This window comes from Scyliorhinus canicula, chromosome 9 (genome assembly GCF_902713615.1).
Source record: "Scyliorhinus canicula chromosome 9, sScyCan1.1, whole genome shotgun sequence".
NCBI classification, from domain to species: domain Eukaryota; kingdom Metazoa; phylum Chordata; class Chondrichthyes; order Carcharhiniformes; family Scyliorhinidae; genus Scyliorhinus; species Scyliorhinus canicula.
The window spans coordinates 13,458,797-13,483,749 of NC_052154.1; the positions used below are offsets into that span (position 1 = coordinate 13,458,797).

The 24,953-nt window shown below is 47.8% G+C and overlaps 1 long non-coding RNA gene across 2 annotated transcripts in view; it reads right to left on the reverse strand.

The window, feature by feature from the left end:
• The window catches only part of LOC119971098, a 338,749-nt gene that overhangs the window by 86,451 nt on the left and 227,345 nt on the right, over window positions 1-24,953 (reverse strand). Inside the window, exon 1 of one of the 2 annotated variants that reach the window (XR_005461736.1) lies at window positions 3,396-3,472. The exons of the other annotated variant lie outside the window; for it this stretch is intronic. This is a non-coding gene — a long non-coding RNA (uncharacterized LOC119971098). Of the gene's footprint in view, window positions 1-3,395; window positions 3,473-24,953 lie in introns of those variants that run through there. 2 annotated transcript variants of the gene reach the window in all.

A 24,953-nucleotide genomic window follows, 5' to 3' on the forward strand; every position in this document is an offset into this window, starting at 1 on the left:
AGAGAAGGAATTGGTGGATGTTGAGTCTGGAGAAGGGTGTGTAGATAGCCTGGGTCACATTGAGATCTAAAAAGACGAGGTGTTGGGCGTCTTTAAAAAATATTAAGGCAGATAAGTCCCCAGGGTCTGATGGGATCTACCCCAGAAATACTGAAGGAGGCTAGAGAGGAAATTGCTGAGTCCTTGACAGGAATCTTTGGATCCTCACTGTCTTCAGGTGATGTCCCAGAGGACTGGAGAATAACCAATGTTGTTCCTTTGTTTAAGAAGGGTAGCAAGGATAATCCAGGGAACTTCAGGCCAGTGAGCCTTGCGTCAGTGGTAGGGAAATTACTGGAGAGAATTCTTCGATACAGGATCTACTCCCATTTGGAAGCAAATGGACGTATTAGTGAGATGCAGCATGGTTTTGTGAAGGGGAGGTTGTGTCTCACTAACTTGATAGAGTTTTTTGAAGAGGTCACAAAGATGATTGATGCAGGTAGGGCAATGGATGTTGTCTATATGGACTTCAGTAAGGCCTTTCACAAGGTCCCTCATGGTAGACTGGAACAAAAGGTGAAGTCACACAGGAACAGGGGTGAGCTGGCAAGGTGGATACAGAACTGGCTAGGTCATAGAAGGCAGAGAGTAGCAATGGAAGGGTGCTTTTCTAATTGGAAGGCTGTGACTAGTGGTGTTCCACAGGGATCAGTGCTGGGACCTTTGCTGTTCTGGTAAGACATATGCTTAAAATTCCATCAACTGACCATCAGAACCAATGAGAAGCTGTTTGAAATTGCAAGAGCAAAAAGAGCTCTAAGAAGTGACAGCCAGAGATATAGATATAAATGATTTGGAGGAAAATGTAACTGGTCTGATTAGTAAGTTTGCAGACGACATAAAGGTTGGTGGAATTGCGGAGAGCGATGAGGACTGTCAGAGGATACAGAAGGATTTAGATCGTTTGGAGACTTGGGCGGAGAGATGGCAGATGGAGTTTAATCCGGACAAATTTGAGGTAATGCATTTTGGAAGGTCTAATGCAGGTAGGGAATATACAGTGAATTGTAGAACCCTCAAGAGTATTGAAAGTCAGAGAGATCTAGGTGCACAGGTCACTGAAAGGGGCAACACAGGTGGAGAAAGTAGTCAAGAAGGCATACGGCATGCTTGCCTTCATTGGCCGGGGCATTGAGTATAAAAATTGGCAAGTCATTTTGCAGCTGTACAGAACCTTAGTTGGGCCACACTTGGAGTATAGTGTTCAATTCTGGTTGCCACACTACCACAAGGATGTGGAGGCTCTAGAGAGGGTGCAGAAGAGATTTACCAGGATGTTGCATGGTATGGAGGGCATTAGCTATGAGGAGTGGTTGAATATACTCGGTACATTCTCACTGGAACGACGGAGGTTGAGGGGCGACCTGATAGAAGTCTACAAACTTATGAGGGGCATAGACAGAGTGGATAGTCAGAGGCTTTTCCCCAGGGTAGAGGGGTTAATTACTAGGCGGCATAGGTTTAAGGTGCGAGGAGCAAGGTTTAGAGGAGATGTACAGGTCAAGCTTTTTTACACAGAGGGTAGTGGGTGCCTGGAACTCACTGCCGGAGGAGGTGGTGGAAGCAGGGACGACAATGACATTTAAGGGGCATCTTGACAAATACATGAATAGGATGGGAATAGAGGGATACGGACACAGGAAGTGTAGAAGATTGTAGTTTAGTCGGGCAGCATGCTCGGCACGGGCTTGGAGGGCTGTACTTTTCTTTGTTCGTTGTTCTTTGTACCACTCAGTTCCTCGCATGCTAACCGTTCCAAAGAAAAAAGACCCAAGGATAAACTCCTCAAGGAAGAGTCACTCCTCCCCAGGACAAATAATCTGCCCAGGTCATCAAAGGAGACAAGCACGGATTCTTCACTACTTCTTCTACAGATTCATCCGATGCCAATGCTTATGCAGTTACATTGTATATCTTGCGTTGCCCTATTATGTATTTTCTTGAATTTTGTTTAATTCCCTTTTCTTCCCATGTACTGAATGATCTGTTGAGTTGCTTGCAGAAAAATACTTTTCACTGTACCTCGGTACACGTGACAATAAACACATCCAATCCAATCCAATCCAAAATAACAAGGAAACCAAAATAAAAGCCCAATGTGGTTAGGCCGAACTGGGGGGGTTATCCTCAATCTCAGAGAGGACTTAACTAACCCAACTCCACCCCAAACATCCGCTCATCACCCCGCTATGGCTCCACTCACCTTTATTATAAACGGGGTAAGGAGTGTCAAAAAAGCATTCCCCTCCCATAAACACAAGGATTGGAACACATACTGACAAAAAGGAGCAAAACTGTGCACATTTCTCATAATCCAGTCAATAAGGATTTTTGCTGGAACAGAATAATAGGCGACACTCATCCTCGCGCTCATATCATGCACACCATTGCAGGACAAAAGACAATGATAAACAATCAACAACATAAATTCAAGGGAGTAACATTCAGGATTTCAGAAGAATTTCAGGATAATAACGCCATCTGTGTTGCCAAAGTCATCCTGATACACACAACACCGCTGAGGTGAAAGCCCATTCACCAGAAGGAACGCCACTGCAAGCTGGGCCCCACCCCTGCCCACTCCGACCGCCATGGTCAAACGAGGATCCTCTACAATTTATCTTGGCTCCTCTTCATAAAACAGCAATCAGGAACCCTCACGGACATAACACAAGACATAAACACTCAATCTATCCTGGCCGACCCACGACGACGCTCCGACCAGAAAGCACAACAGCGCCTATACTTCCTCAGGAAACTAAGGAAATTCGGCATGTCCAGATTGACTCTTACCAATTTTTGCAGATGCACATAGAAAGCATCCTATTTGGCTGCATCACAGCCTGGTATGGTAACAGCCTGCCCAAGACAATAAGAAACTTCAGATAGTCGTGAACACCACCTAGTCCATCTCACAAACCCACCTCCTATCCATTGACTCTGTCTACACCTCCCGCTGCCTTGGGAAAGTGGGCAGCGTAATCAAAGACCCCTCCCACTCGGGTTATTCTCATTTCCAACCTCTTCCATCAAGCATGAGATACAAAAGTTTGAGAACACGTACTAACAGATTCAAAAACAGCTTCTTCTCCGCTGTTACCAGACTCCTGAATGACCCTCTTGTGGACTGATCTGATCTCTTCTACTGAGTAGCACGACACGCCGTAAGCTCACCCGATGCCTGTGCCTATGTACTTACATTGTGTATCATGTATGTCCTATGTTTTTTTATGTATGGAACAATCTGTCTGGACTGTACGAAGAATAATACTTTTCACTGTACCTCGGTATATGTGACACTAAATCAAATTCAAATTCAAATCCCAAGAAAAAGATAAATATGGAATACGCACCAGGATGAAATAAAGGATTACAAGATGAGCAGAGCCTGTGCTTGCAAAAACACAGCCGCTTCCATGTTCACATCACGTGACCCCATTTTGCAGGAAATGTTAATGTTTGTGACAGTATAAATGTGAGATATTGGATTTGCAGCACAGTGTGCCTCTCTCCCGATTTTAATATCCTTTGAATTCAAAAGGTCATAGAAGACACTCAGAATCGTCTGTCAGTTCCTACTTTGAAGACATTTTTCTGAATAAAAAGGGATTCCCCTGCTTGGATGTACAAACTGTTTAAGGCCAATAGTGACAAATTATTTGTGCCTCATTTTTAATATTAATTTGCAGGGTTTGGGTGTCATTGACTAAGCCAGCATTTATTGATCATTTCTAATTGCCCTTCAGAAGGTCAGAAGCTGACATCTTGAACTGTTGCAGTCCATGAGGTGTAAGTACACCCACAGTGCTGTTTGGGAGGAAGTTTCAGGGCTTTGACCCAACAAAAGTGAAGGGACGGCCGATGTAGTTCCCAGTCAGGATGGTGAGTGACTTGGAGGGTAACCTATAGGTGGAGGTATTCACATGCATCTGGCACCCTTGTCCTTCTAGATGATAGCGATCGCGGGTTTGGAAGGTGCTGTTGAAGGAGCCTGGGTGAGTTGCTACAGTGCATCTTGTGGGTGGTACACACGGCTGCCATTGTGCGTAGGTGGTGGATGGAGTGACTGTTGAAGGGTGGTGGAATGAGTGCCAATCAAGTTGGATGCTTTACCAAAGTCAAATATGTGGGTTTTGCCACAACATTTTTGAAACTCTTCAGGTCCTCAGCTGTATTCAGAGAAGACTGTCAAACGTCAGGATGGATTATGGGGAACCAGCATTTCTCTTCCTTCTCTCGCTCATGAATTTACATTGAGTGCCACCTTATAGCATCTGAACATCGGTAGAATGAGACACATGTGTCATTTTAGTTTCAAGAACTATTGAAGTTCTCAAAAGGTTTTGGTGCCTCTATAGGTAAAATGGAGCACTGCAGTACACTCCCAAACACACCCGCTCACTGTGCTTGGTTGCCGTATCCTGCACAACTTTGCGAATAAGGAAAGAATGGAAAATAATCTTGAGGAGGATTGATTTTGTTGAAGAGGCTGAAGAACTCAGGACAAGAACTTCCTGATTTGGAGGAGATTGTTGACTTAACTATCAGGGAAGAAAGTGAGACAGAGGCTACCAGAGGCTGAAAGAAGTTTCCTGACATCTGAAGCAGTGCATGAAACAGATAATGGAGCTTTTAGGGACACACTACAATTTGGCTGTCAGCATTAGAAATATTGTGGTCCTATTAGATCAGTTGACTAGATGGCTAGTTTGCACTACAGAATAACATCAACATTATGCGTACAATCCTTGTGCCAGCTGAGGTAGTTCTTGGGGTCTTCCCGCTCGCCTTACCCCAGAGTGATAACATGCAATAAGAGATGATTGGCAATCTTCAGATCATGCCAATCAGAAAGAGAGAATCAAAAGATCTGTGGGCCAGTGTCAATTTACAAGTGAATGCTACAAAAAAAGCTATATAGAAGAGCAAGATAGATTATGAGAGTAAATTTGCTCAGAATATAATAACAGATAGTAAAAGTTTCTACAAATATACGAAACAAAAAAGAGTGGCTAAGGTAAATATTGGTCCTTTAGAGGATGAGAAGGGAGATTTAATAATGGGAGATGAGGAAATGGCTGAAGAACTGAACAGGTGTTTTGGGTCGGTCTTCACAGTGGAAGACACAAATAACATGCCAGTGACTGATATAAATGAGGCTATGACAGGTGAGGACCTTGAGATGATTGTTATCACTAAGGAGGTAGTGATGGGCAGGCTAATGGGGCTAAAGGTGGACAAGTCTCCTGGACCTGATGGAATGCATCCCAGAGTGCTAAAAGAGATGGCTAGGGAAATTGCAAATGCACTAGTGATAATTTACCAAAATTCACCAGACTCTGGGGTGGTCCCAGCGGATTGGAAATGAACAAACATGACACCACTGTTTAAAAAAGGAGGTAGGCAGAAAGCGGGTAATTATAGGCCAGTGAGCTTAACTTCGGTAGTTGGGAAGATGCATCAAAGAAGTATTAGCGAGGCATCTGGATGGAAATTGTCCCATTAGGCAGACACAGCATGCGTTCAAAAAGGGCAGGTCGTGCCTAACAAGTTTAGTGGAATTTTTTGAGGACATTACCAGTGCAGTAGATAACAGGGAGCCAATGGATGTGGTATATCTGGATTTCCAAAAAGTCTTTGACAAGGTGACACACAAAAGCTTGCTGCATATGATAAAAATGCATGGCATTAAGGGTAAAGTAGTAGCATGGATAGAGGATTGCTTAATTAATAGAAAGCAAAGAGTGGGGATTAATGGGTGTTTCTCTGGTTGGCGATCAGTAGCTAGTGGTGTCCCTCTGGGATCCGTGTTGGGCCCACAATTGTTCACAATCTACATAGATGATTTGGAGTTGGGGACCAAGGGCAATGTGTCCAAGTTTGCAGACAACACTAAGATGAGTGGTAAAGCGAAAAGTGCAGAGGATACTGGAAGTCTGCAGAGGGATTTGGATAGGTTAAGTGAATGGCCTAGGGTCTGGCAGATGGAATACAATGTTGACAAATGTGAGGTTATCCATTTTGGTAGGAATAACAGCAAAAGGGTTTATTATTTTAATGATAAAATATTAAAGCATGCTGCTGTGCAGAGAGACCTGGGTGTGCTCGTGCATGTGTCTCAAAAAGTTGGTTTACAGGTGCAGCAGGTGATTAAGAAAGCAAATGGAATTTTGTCCTTCATTGCTAAAGGGATGGAGTTTAAGACTAGGGAGGTTATGCTGCAATTGTATAAGGTGTTAGTGAGGCCACACCTGGAGTATTGTGTTCAGTTTTGGTCTCCTTACCCGAGAAAGAACGTACTGGCACTGGAGGGTGTGCAGAGGAGATTCACTAGGTTAATTCCAGACCTGAAGGGGTTGGATTACAAGGAGAGGTTGAGTAGACTGGGACTGTACTCGTTGTAATTTAGAAGGATGAGGGGGGAACTTATAGAAACATATAAAATTATGAAGGGAATCGATAGGATAGATGCGGGCAGGTTGTTTCCACTGGCGGGTGAAAGCAGAACTAGGGGGGCATAGCCTCAAAATAAGGGGAAGTAGATTTAGGACTGAGTTTAGAAGGAACTTCTTCACCCAAAGGTTTGTGAGTCTATGGAATTCCTTGCCCAGTGAAGCAGTTGAGGCTCCTTCATTAAATGTTTTTAAGATAAAAATAGATAGTTTTTTGAAGAATAAAGGGATTAAGGGTTATGGTGTTCAGGCCGGAAAGTGGTGGGGGGGGGGGGGGGGGGAGCGATAATAGGTTATTGAGTTTGATGATCATCCAAGAACATAATTAATGTCGAAGTTGGCTCAAAGGGCCGAATGGCCTCTTCCTGCTCCTATTTTCTATGTTTCTATGTGAAGTATGGCCCTTCCGCTCAGAGACCAATTGGGTCTTGATGCAAAGCTCAATACGCACTTAGGGAAAGCAGCTTTGACCAACTCACAAAACATGAATGGAATAACATCAAGCTGACTCTCAAAACCGAGATGAGACTTGTGAAGCATGGACAACTTAGAGTTATCAAGACAAGAAGTTCAACAATTTGCATCTTTGATGTCTAGGGGATTTCTGGCATCTCATGGAAGGACAAATCGTGAATGTGGCTCCTTCTGCACCAAAGGCAAATCTCTAGGTATGCTGGCACTCATCAAGGTAGAGCTCCAGGCACATTTTCACAATGGAAACCAGGTGCATTCTTAAGAATATTCTGTCTGGGGAGGTAACCGGAGTCATCAGTACACCCGAAACTCTGCTTCAAGAATGGAGGCCCGAGACATCAATTTTCACATGTGGGAGATACAGAGAGAAGTGGCAACATTACCTGTGGGCTGGCATGTGCCACCATGGTGAGCAGTGGCGACAGTAGCTTGACAAAAGGTGCCAAAACCAAAAACAACAACCCACAACCACCTCATATGCAACCCTTACAGCAGAACCTACCTCTCATGTGTTGGTGTCTTCAGCCATCAGAAAAATTGGAGCATATGAAACTATCCCATGACCAGTGGATTTGCTACATGTCTATTACCTCAATAAGATGGACGAATGTTGATCAACTCAGTGTCAAATGTTGCCTTGTACATTAAAGGTGGTGGTGTGTTAATGTTCCCTCGGGGAGTCCAGGTTTCGCTGGCAACGTACACTCTTCCATGAATGCTGTTGTCTGGAGCTATGGATATTGATGGCAGAAGCTCTCCCATTCTTTCCATCACATGGCTGAAAAGTAATCTCCCCCATCTTACCAATGGCGCATGTTGGAAGGATTTGCAGGTTAACACATAACCCATGTGGTCGCCTTAGGAACACACCTTGACTATCAAGTCCTGGGGTGGCACTGAAAGCCAGAGTTTCTGGCTCAGATGCAGGGACACTACCCACTGTGCAGCCAGACCTTCCCGCTAAAGGTAGCATATAAATATTGTTGCAATTAAGGGCAATGGGTTAGCAGTGGATCAACTTGCTCCACTGCGAATATTTCCACGGTCGGATTTTCATTATTTTCATTTTGAGGTGGAAAACCAAGGCGCAGATGGTGCTCAGGAGAGATTGAGACTAAAAGATCCCACGGCGCTATTTCAAAGAATATTTGTCCCTCAATCCACATCATAAACCTACAAATACAGTAAATGTCACATTGTTATTTGTGGGAGCTTGCTATGCACTAATAGGTTACCATTTTTTCGACATTACAACGGTGACAACACTTCAGATATAGTTAAATGATTGTCATGCAGTTTCCGGATACCTGAGGAACAGTGTTCGAAGACCGAGACCTCAAACCCAGCACCAAGCACATGGTCTACAGAACAACCATGGTCCCCGCCCTCCTGTATGCATCAGAGTCATGGACAATGTACAGAAGACACCTTAAATCCTTGGAGAGGATGCTGCCAATGCTGCCTCTGTAAAATCCTGAAAATCCACTGGCAGGATAGGCATACCAATGTGAGTGTCCTCTCCCAGGCCAAATAGAATCATAGAATTTACAGTGCAGAAGGAAACCATTCGGCCCATCGAGTCTACACCACCACTTGGAAAGAGCACCCTACTTAAGCCCATACCTCCACCCCATCCCCATAACCCAGTAACCTTACCTAACCTTTGGACACAACAGGGAAATTCAGGGTGGCCAATCCACCTAACCTGCCCATCTTTAGACCGTGGGAGGAAACTGGAGCACCGGGAGGAAACCCACGTGTCATAATATACACACAAGTATATGATGGTTCACAGACAGACATTGATTGACACACAGGATGACCAATGAACACACAGAACACAGCAGCCAATCACCAGACAGGACACGGCCACTATAAAGCCAGAGGGCACTAGTTTTCCCGCTCTCTTGGGATGCAGCCTCTGAGACAGTCAGAGCCTGTGAGCAATAACTAGAACATCCACCATGTGGTAGTAAGATAGTCTGGTCAGGTTAGCCTCAGGTCTCCAGTCAACTCAGCATAGTGTCAACCCACAGTTAAAGTATGTTTAATAGTTAAGAGTTCAATAAAATAGAGTTGCATTTCTTCAAGTGTTGGAAGCCTGTCTCTCTCACTGCTACAGTAAATGCAGTCCTCGCAGACCCAGCATACCCAACACGGCATCACGGTAGCATTGTGGATAGCACAATCGCTTCACAGCTCCAGGGTCCTAGGTTCGATCCTGGCTTGGGTCACTGTCTGTGCGGAGTCTGCACATCCTCCCCGTGTGGGCGTGGGTTTCCTCTGGGTGCTCCGGTTTCCTCCCACAGTCACAAAGACGTGCAGATTAGGTGGATTGGCCATGCTAAATTGCCCTTAGTGTCCAAAATTGCCCTTAGTATTGGGTGGGGTTAATGGGTTATGGGGATGGGGTGGAGGTGTTGATCTTGGGTAGGGTGCTCTTTCCAAGAGCCGGTGCAGACTCGATGGGCCAAATGGCCTCCTTCTGCACTGTAAATTCTATGATTCTAACACATCACCACGCAGGCACAAGGAGAACATGTAGACTCCGCACAGTGAGTGACCTAAACCGGGAATCGAACAAGGCCCCTGGCGCTGTGAAGCAACAGTGCTGACCACTGTGCTACCGTGCCGCCCCAGTGTCGAAGCACTGGTCACGCTCAACCTACTGCGATGGGCGGGCCTCATTGCCCGACACAAGACTCCCAAAACAAGTGCTCTACTCCGAGTTCCGCAATGCCAAGCGATCACTCGGAAGTCGGAAGAAATGCTACAAGGTCACTCTGAAAGCCTCCCTAAATAAATGTAACATCCCCACCGACACGTGGGAATCACTTGCCTTAGAACGCACGACCTGGCGAAGAAGTATCCGCGAGGGTACCATTCACCTCGAGCGCGTAGGGTGGAGCACACGCAGGCTAAGCGTCCACAATGAAAGGATTGCGCAGAATCCAGAGCGTCCCACCTCACCAAAACACCACCTGCCAAACCTGTTACAGAGTGCGAATTGGACAAGTCAACCACTGCAGAACCCACCTCCCCGGAGTGCAAGCAAGCCATCCTCGACCCTGAGGGACTGTCCAAGAAGAAGAAGAAGAAATGTGTACTTTGCGATTTGCTGAGTTTCTGAATTCACAATGCTAATTCATTGATTTGGAAACAGCAATTGCAATCTGAAGACATTCAATGTGACAAAAGAAGAAGGGATTGAAGAAGGAGGAAGAATAATGTAAAGAAAACAGAGGGAGATACAGCTACTTGTGCCGTTTTGGTGGGTAACAAGGTGCTTTTTTCAAACTAATGCCATTTTCTAAAACATCAGCATCGGGTTGCGACAGAGAGAACAAAAGAATCTAATCTAAATGAGATCCCCCCATTAGACCTGCAATTTGTACTCTGGCGAAAGTACAAAGGCAACATGCGTTCAAAACACACATGTGGACTGCAGCTTTCTTCAATCAAAAGAAGGTAAAAAAAATAAATTACTCATGTCACAACAATGCAATAAAGAGAAAGCTGGCCTCAGGCCTTCAACACTTCAATCCGTTCAGTGTCAAACAGGACCGAGGTCAAAGGTTGTCCCTGGCATGGCATTATTCGCTCAGGTATGATTGACCCTTGTTCCTGATTAACAGATTCCGCTCGTAAGTTTTATATCTGGATTGACTTTAGATCAAATGGATGCAGATTAAAATTGGTGCAAGCCTTAATATAAACATTTTTTAAAAAGAGATTGCTCTGGTTAAACCCCATTTGGAGTAGAGTGCCCAATTTCGGGCAGCACACTCAGGGAAGGATATATTGATCTTGGAGGGGGTGAAACGGCAACTCACCAGAGTGACACGGCACGGTAGCAAGCGGTTAGCATTGTTGCTTCACAAAGCCAGGTTCGATTCCCGACTTGGGTCACTGTTTGTGCGGAGTCTGCACGTCCTCCCCCTGTCTGTTGGGTTTCCTCCGGGTGCTCCTGTTTCTTCCCACAGTCCAAAGATGTGCAGGTGGATTGGTCACGCTAAATTTCCCCGTCAAAAGTTAGGTGGGGTTGCTGGGTTCCGGGGATAGGGTGGAGGTGTGGGTTTAGGTAGGGTGCTCTTTCAGGGGCTGGTATAGACTCGATGGGTCGAATGACCTCCTTCTGCACTGTAAATTCTATGACTCTATGATTCTATGAAGCGAAAAGAATTAAATTACAAAGATCAGTTCCAGAGGCTCGGCTCGGCTTCCCTTGGGTATTTAAGATTAAGGGGGCGTCATATTGAGACGCGTATTACATTTAAAGGAATTAGTAGGATAAAGAGAGAAAGAATTTTCTCTGGTGAGGAATCTAGAACAAGGAGTCCTAACCTTAAATTTTTAGCCAGACAGTCAAGGTTGATGTCAGGGAGCACTTCTTCATACAAAAACTTGAATTCCCTCCCCTAAAAAACTGATTAGATTCGGTCAATTGAAAATTTCAAAAACAGTTTTTTGTTCAGCAAAGGTATTAACGGTAATGGAACCAAGGCGGTGATGGGGTTAAATTATAGATTAGCCATGATCTAATTGAGTAGCGTGAGAGGCTTAAGGGACTGAATAATCTTATCCTTTTCCTGTTTTCCTACCCCTTCCTTTGTACCTCTGCATATTACGATTCCTAAAGCAGCCCAGTCAGAAAATCTCCATGAAATGGGTGGTGGGGGGAGTGAGGTTGCAGTTTACGTGGGTTACTCGCAATCTTCCAGAATAAAGATGAAGTAAAAGTTTTTTTTTAAATTTAGAGTACCCAATTCATTTTTTTCCAATGAAGGGGCAAGTTAGTATGTTCAATCCACCTAGCCTGCACATCTTTGGGTCGGGGGACGAAACCCACGCAAACACGGGGAGAATGTGCAAACTCCACACGGACAGTGACCCAGAGCTGGGATCGAACCTGGGACCTCGGCACCGTGACCACTGCTCCACCATGCTGCCCATAGATGAAGTAGAAGTTACAGGGGCAATTTTGCAACTGCTGAGAAGATCAGGTGACCCACCTGTACAGATGGGTACAGGAGACTGATGGGAACACCTGCATCCCAATAGAAATATAATTTGTGGGTGGGGAAGTTCAATATTGCTGAAAAAGGGACACGTTGCTGAAGCTTTTCAACTTGCACTCATCAGGAAAAATGCAAGAATGCCAAATTTCAAACAATCACAACAATTTATATTGCAGGAGAAAAGGTTTCTGAATGGTTGGCAATTGGACTCTAATTGGCCAAGGCGTTTGAGGATTGGCTGAAGATTGTTTGAAATTTGGCACTCTCATGTTTGTCCTGCTGAGTGCAAGTTCAGAAGCTTTGTTAACATGTTTCTCTGTTCAGCAGTATTCAAGAATGAGTTTTGAGGATATATTCATTTTTCTTGATGGAGCTGATCGACTGCTGGAGCTGCGTGGAAGGAAGCTGACTGGCAGTGAAAACCCAAGTGTCCTGAGATGGTGTTGTTTGGTAGAATAGCAAAGCTGCTATTGTTCCCCTGCTGGCATAAATTTCAGATTGTTGCAGTTCAGTTATCAGTTAAAATCAGTCATGCCTTCTTCCTTCGGTAAGAAACCTGGATGCTGGGCCAAGTCCTATAACATGGGGCACCAAACGAGGCAAAATGAGCATGGAACAAAGACAAGGGGCTGGATTCTTCGCTGTTGGGATTCTCCGTTGTGCCGGCAGTCCAGGCATTTCCCGACAGCGTGGGGCTGCCCACAATGGGAAACCCCCATTGGCTGGCTGGCGAGACGGAGAATCCCGGGGGCGCGCCGCACCGGAAATCTGGTGCGGCCGGACGGAGAATCCCGCCCAAGGTAAATGCAGAAGCATTGCTTATATGATGCCAAGCTTGAGTTTTACAAGCGAGAAGAAGAGGAAGGGAATATTGAGGGAGGTGAGGTTTGGGGAACCTCAGAGAAAATTAACAGGAATAGGAGAAAATATCACTTTGGCTGAATGAGGATATTGGGAAGAGGACAAGCAAGTGGAAAAGTGTATTTAAAACTCAGGAAAGTTAAACGGAAGTTCAGAACAACATTGACCATAGTATTGATAAAAATAGAGAAAGACTAGAAAGGATACAATGAAGAAAGACAGATTGGAAGTGAGAGGTGAGAGAAGGATTTTCTATCAGATAACAGATTTTTTTCTTGACCTTGGCATATTCTAGTGTAACAGATATAGACGACAAGACAGGATTGGTTTAACCAATAAACCACAGAGTGACGTGTGGGCCCAACTCCCTCTGCGGTTTATATTTTCAATGAGGCGCCGGATCCTGTCACGTATCTGGTTCTTGGCTCTTTCAAAACCTGAGAAAACCACATTGAAAGAGTTTGCACTTCCGGCAGATGTAGTGTCTGCCACCACGATCAGCACAGCTGGGTTTTTGGAACAGCTGTTCTGGGAAATAAACCTGGTTGAAAAACTCCCCCAATTGTACTACTCCGAACCCCTTAACACCCACTGACCTTAATTCAGTTCCCTTGGGCTCTGAATTTCCTTGCACTGTTCGTGTTTACGGTAAACATTAGAGCAGGTTGGACGACTGGTATTTTTAAAAAGATGGGCAATCAAGTTAATCCTAATTTCTTTTGCCAATGGAGAGAAATGTAATTTATTAGCAACCCTATCTCAGCTTCATTTTATCAGTGGCACTGTCCACTGCCTTGGGTGGAGCATGAACACGGAGCATGGACTGTTTGAGTCGGATCATCTGTTTCCGTGCTGTTTGTTGTATGTAACCTTGGCATCATACAATATCAGAATCAGAGAATGGTTACTGCACACACGGAGGCCATTCAGCCCATCATGACCATGATGGCTCTCTGCAAGGAGCAACTCACCTCGTCCCACTCCCACACTCCTCATCTCCATCGTAAAAGGGAGACCTCTCATTCTTAAACAGTGTCCATTATTTCTAATCTCCCCAAAATAGGAAACAACCTCCCAAGTCCCCTTTAGGATCTTATATGCTTCAGTAAGATCACCTCTCATTCTTCTAAACATCAATGTGCATAAAACCTTTCTTAATTTTTAAAAAAGTAATCTTTTAAGTTGCAAGTAGGCTTACATTAACACTGCAATAAAGTTACTGTGAGAATCCCCTGGTCGCCACATTCCGGCACCTGTTCGGGCACACAGAGGGAGAATTCAGAATGTCCAAATTACCTAACAGCACGTCTTTCGGGACTTGTGGGAGAAAACCGGAGCACCCGGAGGAAACCCACACAGACACGGGGAGAACGTCACAGACAGTGACTCAAGCCAGAAATCGAACCTGGGACCCTGGTGCTGTGAAGCCATAGTGCTAACCACCGTGCTACCGTGCTGCCCACGATATGATAAGCCCTTCACCTCAGGGGGCACGGTAGCACAGTGGTTAACACAGTTGGTTCACAGCTCCAGGGTCCCAACTTCGATTCCCGGCTTGGGTCACTGTCTGTGCGGAGTCTGCACGTTCTCCCCGTGTCTGCGTGGGTTTCCTCCGGGTGCTCCGGTTTCCTCCCTCAGTCCAAAGATGTGCAGGTTAGGTGGATTGGCCATGTTAAATTGCCCTTAGTGTCCATAAAGTTTGGGTGGGGTTGCTGGGTTACAGGGATAGGGTGGGGATGTGGGCTTAGGTAGGGTGCTCTTTCCAAAAGGCCGGGGAAGACTCGATGGGCCGAATGGCCTCCTTCTACACTGTAAATTCTATGAATATATTTCTATGAGTGAGTCCAGAGTACAATCTCTGAACTATTTCCAACGGAATTAGAAATATTTTTTTAAAAGAAAGAGACCAAACTCTACGTAGCACCCAGATGTGCTCTCGGTACAGCCTTGTCCAGCTGTAGTAAAACGTCCCGACTTTTACATTCCATTCCCCTTGCAATAGATTCCAATATTCCATTTATCTTCCGAATCACTTGCTGTATCTGCAGACTAACATTGTGTGATTCGTATACCAGGACATCCAGATCCCTCTGTACCTCAGAGTTCTGTAATCTTTCTCAGTTTAAATAGTAGACTGCTTTTTGATTCTGCTCCTACATCTTATGATCTTCCTGCCAAAGTGGACAAGCTCACATTTACCCACGTTATGGTCCATCTACCTAACTTTAACCAGTCGAAGTTCCTTTGAGGAATTGTTTCCTTCTCTTGACAACATACCTTCCTACCTATCCTGGTGCCATCGACAATGCTCCGACACCCCTCGGAGTTCTCGAGATGTGCCCCTGTCACCACCTCGGAATACCAACTTCCCCAATGAACAGGCGGGGCTTCCCCTTACCAAGGGGAACCTCTCAGTGTATAAACCTCGACCAGGGTAGGGAGGGAAACCCTTCAGGGAGTGGAGAGATTGCTGTATGAGAAATAAACATATGCTCATTTTGTATCAAATTGTGCGTTGCCGTGTGGTCACTTTGTCGGATTCTACACTGGCGACGAGGTTGAAGTGGAGCTCACGTCGGCCCCGCGTATTGCATACCCAGACTACTTTATCTAGGCCTCAGGAGGCCTCCCTTCAGCCGACCGAGATAGACCACGTTGTGAAGTCCACGCTGTGGAGCCAATGACTGGACTCGGTGCATTGAGCGGATGCAGTATGTTTTCAGGACAAATGCAATTGTCGGCCATTGGTGGCCTGACCTATGCACTCATCGAAAGCTTAACCCACCCATATGTGCCGGATTCCTGTTCCATGGCCACACCAGTCGCCCTGATTGGAGAGCACCATAATCCAAAACCCCGGATTATCGTCCACTTTCATACGGCCACACAGACCCAAGGGAAGACCAACAGTGATTTTTGACGCGATTGTGGAAGCTCGCCGAAACTTGTAAATTTGTACCTGCCGTGCACAAATCCCTGCGAGACCGGTTCATCTACGATGCAGCCACGCAGAGGAAACCTTTGACAGAAACACATTTCACTCTACAGCCGGCGGTCGAAATTTCCGTCTCCTACGAGATCGCTGGGCTGGGGGTACAAGACCTCCAGTGGATGGCGGTCCGAAACCTGGGACGTCAAACGGAGTGCCGACTGGGTTTTCCAATGGGACCCCCGGCAGTGGGGTGCATGTAGCAGAGCCGGAGGCCACATGGTGCCCAAGGGTTGTCGAGACAATGACCTTAAGCAGGGAAACCTAGACGGCGGCCACAGTCAGCAGGCCAGATGCCAGGACCAAGGCTCCAGACGTCCCCATGAGGACTCCGCCTCCCGCTGACCCTCCCGGCGTGAGCAGCCCCTCGGGACCGGACATACTATGTGGACGATGAGGGCGACTCCTCATGGATTTACAAGTGTGGTATTATGAATTGTGGGGCCAGCCTCTGTTTCCGTGCGGGCTCAAGACAGAGAGTCCAATCACCACGTGGACCAAATTTGCCGATGCATCCAGGAGCTGCCAGGACCTAACCAGAAGCCCCAGACCCGCTTATCCCACAGCCACCATTGACGCCTCGACCACCCACTCCGCCAGCCATTGAATTACAGAAGGTTGAAATGCCTGATGTTGGCCAATCAGATTCTGATCCCGATTCCGAAACGAGCATCCAAGCAGAGTCGACACGCCGCCGCCCACACCCGTGTCGGACACACCAGTCTAGCCAAGACGCTCCATGCTGAAACATCGGCCCACTGTGTGGAATTCTCCCCTGGCCCAGCTCCTGATTCCTGAATGCCCTCAAGCCAAGAGGACCGGGGTCTCTCCTACAGCCAATGGACATGGATGTTTCTCCGTATTTATGGGGGGGGGGGGAGGGGTGTTATGACCCCCTCGGAGGTCACGGGGTATGCACTATTCATTTTCCCGTGACCACCTCGGAATACGAACTTCCTTGATGGGAGAAGAAATTGCTGCATGATAAACAAATCTGTGTTTGATTTGTATCCGACTGTGCATTCCCGTGTGGTCACTTCACCAGACTCTGCAGGCAAATTTAGCAACCATATATTCAGTCTCACTATCCAGGTAATTGATATAGACTGTCAGCACTAATCACTGTGACACTCCGCTAGTTGCAGCTTGCCAACGAGAAAAATACCCATTTATCCCTACTCTCTGCTTCCTGTTAGATAATCAATCCTTTATCCATGCTAATGAGATCCCCTTACACCGTGTGCTATTATGTTGTGTGGTAACCTTTGCGGTACCTCATAAAATGCCTTTTACATGCAGCACTGCACCTAGCACATGTATTATTGCATCTCACACATGCCTTCTCAATAGTAATTAGGAATGGGTTTTAAACGATCGCTTTGCCAGAAGCCCTCGTCCCATCAATGAGTTGTGGAATCTCGCATTGTGCCAGATATAATTGTACTTAAAATGACCATTTCCTGGGTGTGTAAACCTCGCCTGTTTTTTTTTCTACTGTGAAGCTATTTGACAGTGGGGGGGGCATCTCTGTAACCTGCCCTCCCTAAATATCTGAACAAAATCATTTTTCAACCAGAGTCACTAGACAATGATTAAGAGCCTCATTCCCCCCTCATTCCCCCCCCCCCCCCCTTCCCTTTTCACCCACTGCTCTTAGGCTGCAGCCCAAACCTAATTGTCCTGAACATCTTAGCTGACATGAGCTGCCTTGTCCAATAGACTACATTCCAAACTTATACTTACCCCCACCATCTCTTCCACAACACCCCCCCCCCCTGTTTTGGGCATCATTAATGACTGTGATCCCTGCCTGATTGCCCCCTCCTGACTCAGAAGTGGTGCTGAGGTCAATCACATTCCTGATGCAAACCATGGCATTTTCCCCCCCAGTCGAACCCATTGAGGGAGCCCTGTTAATTTATATATATTTTTTAAATAGCTGATTCGATAGTTCTTAAAAGAGTGCGGGCGTGCGTTCGTGCTCATATGTAGTGGAATAATCATTTAAACGTGTGATGCAACATGACACCACCAACCGCACTCCTCCAATCACCTTCCTGATAATATAGCACAATGTGAGGCTGGCTGGACCTAGGTGAACCCTTTGTTGAACACATTCACATTTACTATCATTTGCCTCTTGACCCAATTGTTAACCTTAAATCAGATAGAAGATATAGGCAAAGCAAATGTTGCTGAATTGTCATCTAATCCTTATCATTGTGAAGAGAAACACGCCTACATTTAACTTTGCCTTTCAGACACCCCGTGTCACTGTGTTTTATGGTCTTAAACTGCTGATTAAACGCAGGTGAGGAGCAGCCATTTTAAATGTCACTTCCTCCGCACTTGTGTCATCAGGAAATTGACAGGGATTCAACCCAGCCCAGAGGACAGGTCAGGTCTGCAATATGGAAGGTAAAGCAAGAGCTGGATTAGATTTAACTATTGGATCGATCTCGATATTTAATTGGATCGTTTGGAATCAAATCATCAAATGAGAATGGTGAATATTAGTTCGACATGTGGGCAGCACGGTAGCATGGTGGTTAGCATAAATGCTTCACAGCTCCAGGGTCCCAGGTTCGATTCCCGGCTGGGTCACTGTCTGTGCGGAGTCTGCACGTCCTCCCCGTGTGTGCGTGGGTTTCCTCCGGGTTCTCCGGTTTCCTCCCACAGTCCAAAGATGTGCGGGTTAGGTGGATTGGCCATGCTAAATTGCCCGTAGTGTCCTAAAAAGTAAGGTTAAAGGGGGGGTTGTTGGGTTACGGGTATAGGGTGGATATGTGGGTTTGAGTAGGGTGATCATTGCTCGGCACAACATCGAGGGCTGAAGGGCCTGTTCTGTGCTGTACTGTTCTATGTTCTATTTACCCGATCAAACGATAAAAATAACAGTCCATCCAATAGGATACTGTAAATATGAACCGACAGCTGAGGGAATTAGGACCCTGGATCCCACCTTGCTGGCTCTACCTAACTGCGTGGGTCAAAGTCAATATTTGACGGAACCGGTGATTGATTGTTTTGGGCTCTGGGCCGCTGAACCCCACCATCAGGCTGAAATGGGGGTGATGGCGGTTGGTGGGGGGCGGTTGGTGGTGTTTGCGGCGGGGGGTCAGAAGCCCGCATTGTGTGTGAAACAGTCACTCACTTATTTTGGCGGGATTCTCCATCCACTTACGGCAGTGAGATTCGGCTGAGCGTCAAGTTCGCGGCGCTGGAGGGGTGGACCCGCAACAGAGAATTCCGCCCGTGATTGTTCTTCAATCGGCCAGCGAGCCTGAAGGCGGAGCGGGCTTGCTATCCAAATAAGGATGATGGGCGAACTCTCGAAACTGAAGGTCCTCCAGCTTGATAGCGGCAGAAGGATGCCCTGGCAGGTTGGTTCACAATGGAGGCACTTCAAAATGGAGGGGCGCCCTCTCTCCAGATCTTCCCATCCTGAAACAACCTGGCCAAAATTGTGGTGGGAAAGGGAGCTGGTAAACAGCTCCATGGGGTGGCCTGTTTATTGTAGCTGAACACATGTGATGGAACCATCAAATCAGCAAACACGTGTAGTTGGATCTGAACAGATGCTTTAATACACTTACAATAGAGCCAGCCTATTCGTCGTTGAACTTCAGGTGAACTGCAGGCTGGCTCTAAGGCACTGATCTTTATACATCGATACCAGGGGGAGGAGCCAAGGAAGGAGCCCAGTAGAAACTCTCGCGTACTCCCAGAGCGACTACCCCTGGTGGTCGGATAGTGCAACTGGTGGTCGGATAGTGCAAATTCACTAGACTCTGGGGTGGTGCCGGTGGATTGGAAATTAGCAAACGTGACACCACTGTTTAAAAAAGGAGGTGGGCAGAGAGCAGGAAATTATAGGCCAGTGAGCTTAATGTCAGTAGTAGGGAAGATGCTGGAATCTATCATCAAGGAAGAAATAGCGAGGCATCTGGGTAGAAATTGTCCCATTGGGCAGGCGCAGCATGGGCTCATAAAGGGCAGGTCGTGCCTAACTAATTTAGTGGAATTTTTTGAGGACATTACCAGTGCAGTGGATAACGGGGAGCCAATGGATGTGGTATATCTGGATTTCCAGAAAGCTTTTGACAAGGTGCCACACAAAAGGCTGCTGCATAAGATAAAGATGCATGGTATTAAGGGTAAAGTAGTAGCATGGATAGAGGATTGGTTAATTAATAGAAAGCAAAGAGTGGGGATTAATGGGTGTTTCTCTGGTTGGCAATCAGTAGATCCCTCAGGGATCCGTGTTGGGCCCAAAATTGTTCACAATCTACATAGATGATTTGGAGTTGGGGACCAAGGGCAATGTGTCCAAGTTTGCAGATGACACTAAGATGAGTGGTAAAGCGAAAAGTGCAGAGGATACTGGAAGTCTGCAGAGGGATTTGGATAGGTTAAGTGAATGGGATAGGGTCTGGCAAATGGAATACAATGTTGACAAATGTGAGGTTATCCATTTTGGTAGGAATAACAGCAAACGGGATTATTATTTAAACAATAAAATATTAAAGCATGCTGCTGTGCAGAGAGACCTGGTTGTTCTAATGCATGAGTCACAGAAAGTTGGTTTATAGGTGCAACAGGTGATTAAGAAGGCAAATAGAATTTTGTCCTTCATTGCTAGAGGGATGGAGTTTAAGACTAGGGAGGTTATGCTGCAATTGTATAAGGTGTTAGTGAGACCACACCTGGAGTATTGTGTTCAGTTTTGGTCTCCTTACTTGAGAAAGGACATACTGGCACTGGAGGGTGTGCAGAGGAGATTCACGTGGATTACGAGGAGAGGTTGAGTAGACTGGGACTGTACTCGTTGGAATTTAGAAGGATGAGGGGGGATCTTATCGAAACATTTAAAATTATGAAGGGATTAGATAGGATAGATGCGGGCAGGTTGTTTCCACTGGCTGGTGAAAGCAGAACTAGGGGGCATAGCCTCAAAATAAGGGGAAGTAGATTAGGACTGAGTTTAGGAGGAACTTCTTCACCCAAAGGGTTGTGAATCTATGGAATTCCTTGCCCAGTGAAGCAGTTGAGGCTCCTTCATTAAATGTTTTTAAGGTAAAGATAGATAGTTTTTTGAAGAAAAAAGAGATTAAGGGTTATGGTGTTCGGGCCGGAAAGTGGAGCTGAGTCCACAAAAGATCAGCCATGATCTAATTGAATGGCGGAGCAGGCTCGAGGGGCCAGATGGCCTATTCCTGCTCCAAGTTCTTATGTTTATGTTCTTATAACGAACATATATACATGCAGTGATATTGGCAACTATATATAGTGTGAATCACATTCACCACATTCACACCCTGTTAAAAAAAAATCAAGTCCGGCGGGGGTGATGGTTCAAAGAGTCAGTCTGTCCGGTGGACGAATTGTCCGTTTTGATCTGCGGAGCACCGGGGTTGCAGCCTCTTGAGGTGGCTGGGCGGGCGTCGAGGTCTGGGGTACGGTTGCCGGCTCTGGGGTGAGTCTTGTCCGAGCCTCATACACCTCCTGGTCGAATGGAGACTGGGGGCACGGGGGGCAGGCTAGTGCTGGCGCTCGGGACGGGTGGGGTGAGCTTGCAGAATCGGGGGCGCAAGGGGGCGGCCGCATAGGGAACGGGGAAAGGAGTTCCTCGGTGGGGGTAGATGGGGGGCTGGATCCAGCGGGTGCCAGGTCCCGGAGGGATACTGTGTCCTGGCGACCGTCCGGGAGCTCAACAAATGCGTACTGTGGGTTGGAATGAAGCAGGCGCACCTTTTCAACAATGGGGTCGGTCTTGTGCGCCCTGACGTGCTTCCTTAGAAGAACCGGGCCTGGCGTCCTCAGCCACGCCGGAAGTGAGACCCCTGTGGTAGTGCCCCTGGAAAAAATGAAGAGCCGCTCGTAGGGGGTTTGGTTGGTAGCTGTACACAGGAGGGATCTAATTGCGTGGAGCGCGTCAGGGAGGACTTCCTGCCATTGGGAAACTTGGAGCTTCCTGGACCTGAGGGTCAGTAGGACGGTCTTCCAGACCGTCGCATTCTCCCTCTCCACCTGTCCGTTCCCCCTGGGGTTGTAGCTGGTAGTCCTGCTCAAGGCCATGCCCTTGTCGAGCAGGTACTGACGCAGCTCGTCGCTCATGAAGGACGAACCCCGGTCGCTGTGCACGTAGCTGGGGAAACCGAGCAGGGTGAAGACACTATGCAGGGCCCTAATAACTGTGTGGGAGGTCATATCGGGGCATGGGATGGTGAAGGGGAATCGGGAGAACTCGTCAATAATGTTAAGTAAATGTTTTTGTTAGTGGAGCGGAGTGGCCCTTTGAAATCCATCGCAAGGTGTTCAAAGGGCCGAGAAACCTTGACCAGGTGGGCCCTGTCTGGTCTATAGAAGTGCTGTTTGCACTCCGCACAGATCGGGCAGTCCCTGGTGACCGCTTTTACCTCCTCGTTGGAGAAAGGCAGGTTTCGGGCTCTGATATAGTGGGCGAGCTGGGTGACCCCTGGGTGGCAGAGGTCATCGTGGATGGCTTTTAGGTGGCTGATTTGCGCGCTGGCGCATGTCCCACGGGATAGGGCATCCGAGGGCTCGTTGAGCTTCCCCGGTCGATATTTGATATCGTAATTGTAGGTGGAGAGTTCGATCCTCCACCGAAGAATTTTGTCATTTTTAATTTTGCCCCTTTGCAAGTTGTCGGTAATGAGGGTGAAACTCCTACCTGCGAGGTAGTGCCTCCAGTGTCAGATAGCCTCCATGATGGCTTGTGCTTCCTTCTTGACTGAGGTGTGCCGGAGTTCTGAAGCGGATAGGTTACGGGAGAAAAATGCAACGGGCCGCCCTGCTTGGTTTAAAGTGGCTGCTAGCGCTACCTCTGAGCCGTCGCTCTCAACCTGAAAAGGAGTGGATTCATCCACCGCCCGCATGGCTGCTTTGGCGATGTCGTCCCTGATGCAGCTGAAGGCCTGGCGCGCCTCAGCAGACAGGGGAAATAGTGTGGCCTTGAAGAGTGGGCAGGCTTTGTCCGCATATTGGAGGACCCACTGGGCGTAGTACGAAAAGAGCCCCAAGCACCGTTTGAGGGCCTTGGGGCCATGGGGGAGGAGGAGTTCTAAGAGTCCGGGTCTGGGCCCAGGACTCCGTTCTCCACGACGTAGCCGAGGATGGCTACTCTGTTTGTGCGGAACACGCATTTTTTCTTGTTGTATGTAAGGTTTAATTTTTGGGCCGTCTGGAGAAAACGGTGGAGGTTGGCGTCGTGGTCCTGCTGGTCATGGCCACAGATGATAACATTATCCAGATACGGAAACGTGGCCCGCAGCCCGTACTGGTCTACCATTCGGTCCATTGCTCGTTGGAACACCGAAATCCCGTTAGTGACGCCGAAGGGAACCCGGAGGTTATGGAAGAGGCGGCCATCGGCCTCGAACGCCGTGTAGTGGCGGTCCTCCGGGCGGATTGGGAGCTGGTGGTATGCAGACTTCAGATCCACCGTGGAAAATACCCGATATTGGGCGATCTGGTTTGCCATGTCTGCAATTCTGGGGAGGGCATACGCGTCTAGGAGCGTAAAGCGATTGATGGTCTGGCTATAATTGACGACCATGCGGAATTTTCCCCCCGGTCTTGACGACCACCACCTGTGCTCTCCAGGGACTGTTACTGGCCTCTATGATCCCCTCACTGAGCAGCCTTCGGACCTCTGTTCTGATAAATACCCTATCCTGCAGGCTGTACCGCCTGCTGCAGGTGGCTACCGGTTTGCAATCCGGGGTGAGATTGGCGCAGAGGAGGGGGGGCGATGCGCAGCATGGCGAGGCTGCAGATAGTGAGTGGGGGCAGGGGCCCGCCGAAGCTGAGGGTGAGACTCTTGAGGTTACTTTGGAAATCCAAGCCTAAGAGGAGTGGCGCGCAGAGGTCGGGCAAGACATACAGTTTAAATTTGGAATAGCTAGTGCCCCGAATCGTTAGCGTTGCTGTAGTGCGGCCTTGGATTTGGATGGAATGGGAGCCCGAAGCGAGGGCAATAGTTTGGTAGACGGGATAAATAGGGAGGGAACAGCGTCTAACCAGCTCTGGGTGTATGAAGCCCTCTGTGCTCCCCGAGTCAAAGAGGCACGACGTGTTGTACCCGTTGATCTAGACCTCCGTCATCGAATTTCTCACATGCTTGGGGCGAGATTGGTCGAGGGTGACTGCGTTGAGTTGCGGGCCGCATGGTGGGTGCCCGGGGGAGTCGAATTCTTCCAATCGGGCGTCCTGTCGAGTAGATGCCGCTGCGTTCTGGCGAGCTTGATGCAGGAACATTGCGCTGAGTTGCGGGCCATGTGGTGACTGCCCGGGGAGGTCGTATTCCTCCGATGAGCTGTTTGAGTCTGGGGATGCAGCTAGGGCCCGTGGATCGCACGTGGGGGGTGGTGATAAAGATGGCGTCCAAGATAGCGGCCCTTATGAATCGCACGTGGCCAGTCGCATGGTGGAGGTTTGCCAAGATGGCAGCCCTCATGGATCGCACGTGGCGAGAGGGGGCGGAGCCTGAGTGTAGGCCCCGCGGGAGTGCTGGTGCTGGGGGCAATGTTTTTGGACTGTTGGGGTGTTGAGGGCTAGGGCCCTTCTGCTGAGGCATACTCTAGCATAGTGGCCTTTCTTCCCGCAGTTGCTGCAGGTCGCGGATCGGGCTGAGCAGTGCTGCCGCGGGTGCTGGCTTTGTCCACAGAAGTGGCAGGCTGGAGCCGTTGAATAACTGGTTTGGCGAGCTGAGTAGCTGGCTGGGGAAGCTGAGTAATTAGCTGGAGCAGCTGAATAGCTTGAGTATTTGACTGGGACAGTAGGGCGACCGGCTGTGGCAGCGCGATAGCTGGGGGGCCTTGCGGCACAGGCTTGGGGGGATCCTCAGGTCGGGGGCCCATGTGGGGTTAGCGGGGTCCGCGGGAAATGAGTTGAGGCTGCGGAAGGAAACATCCATTGTGATAGCAGCCTCTACGGTAGTCTCTAAGCCCTGGGCCCCATTTTCTAATAGTCTCTGGCGTACATAGCTAGATCGAAGGCCCGCTACAAAAACATCCCGCACAGCAAGCTCCCTATGTTCGGCCGCGGTTACGGCCTGGTAATTGCAGTCATTTGAGAGATTGGTCAACTCGCGTG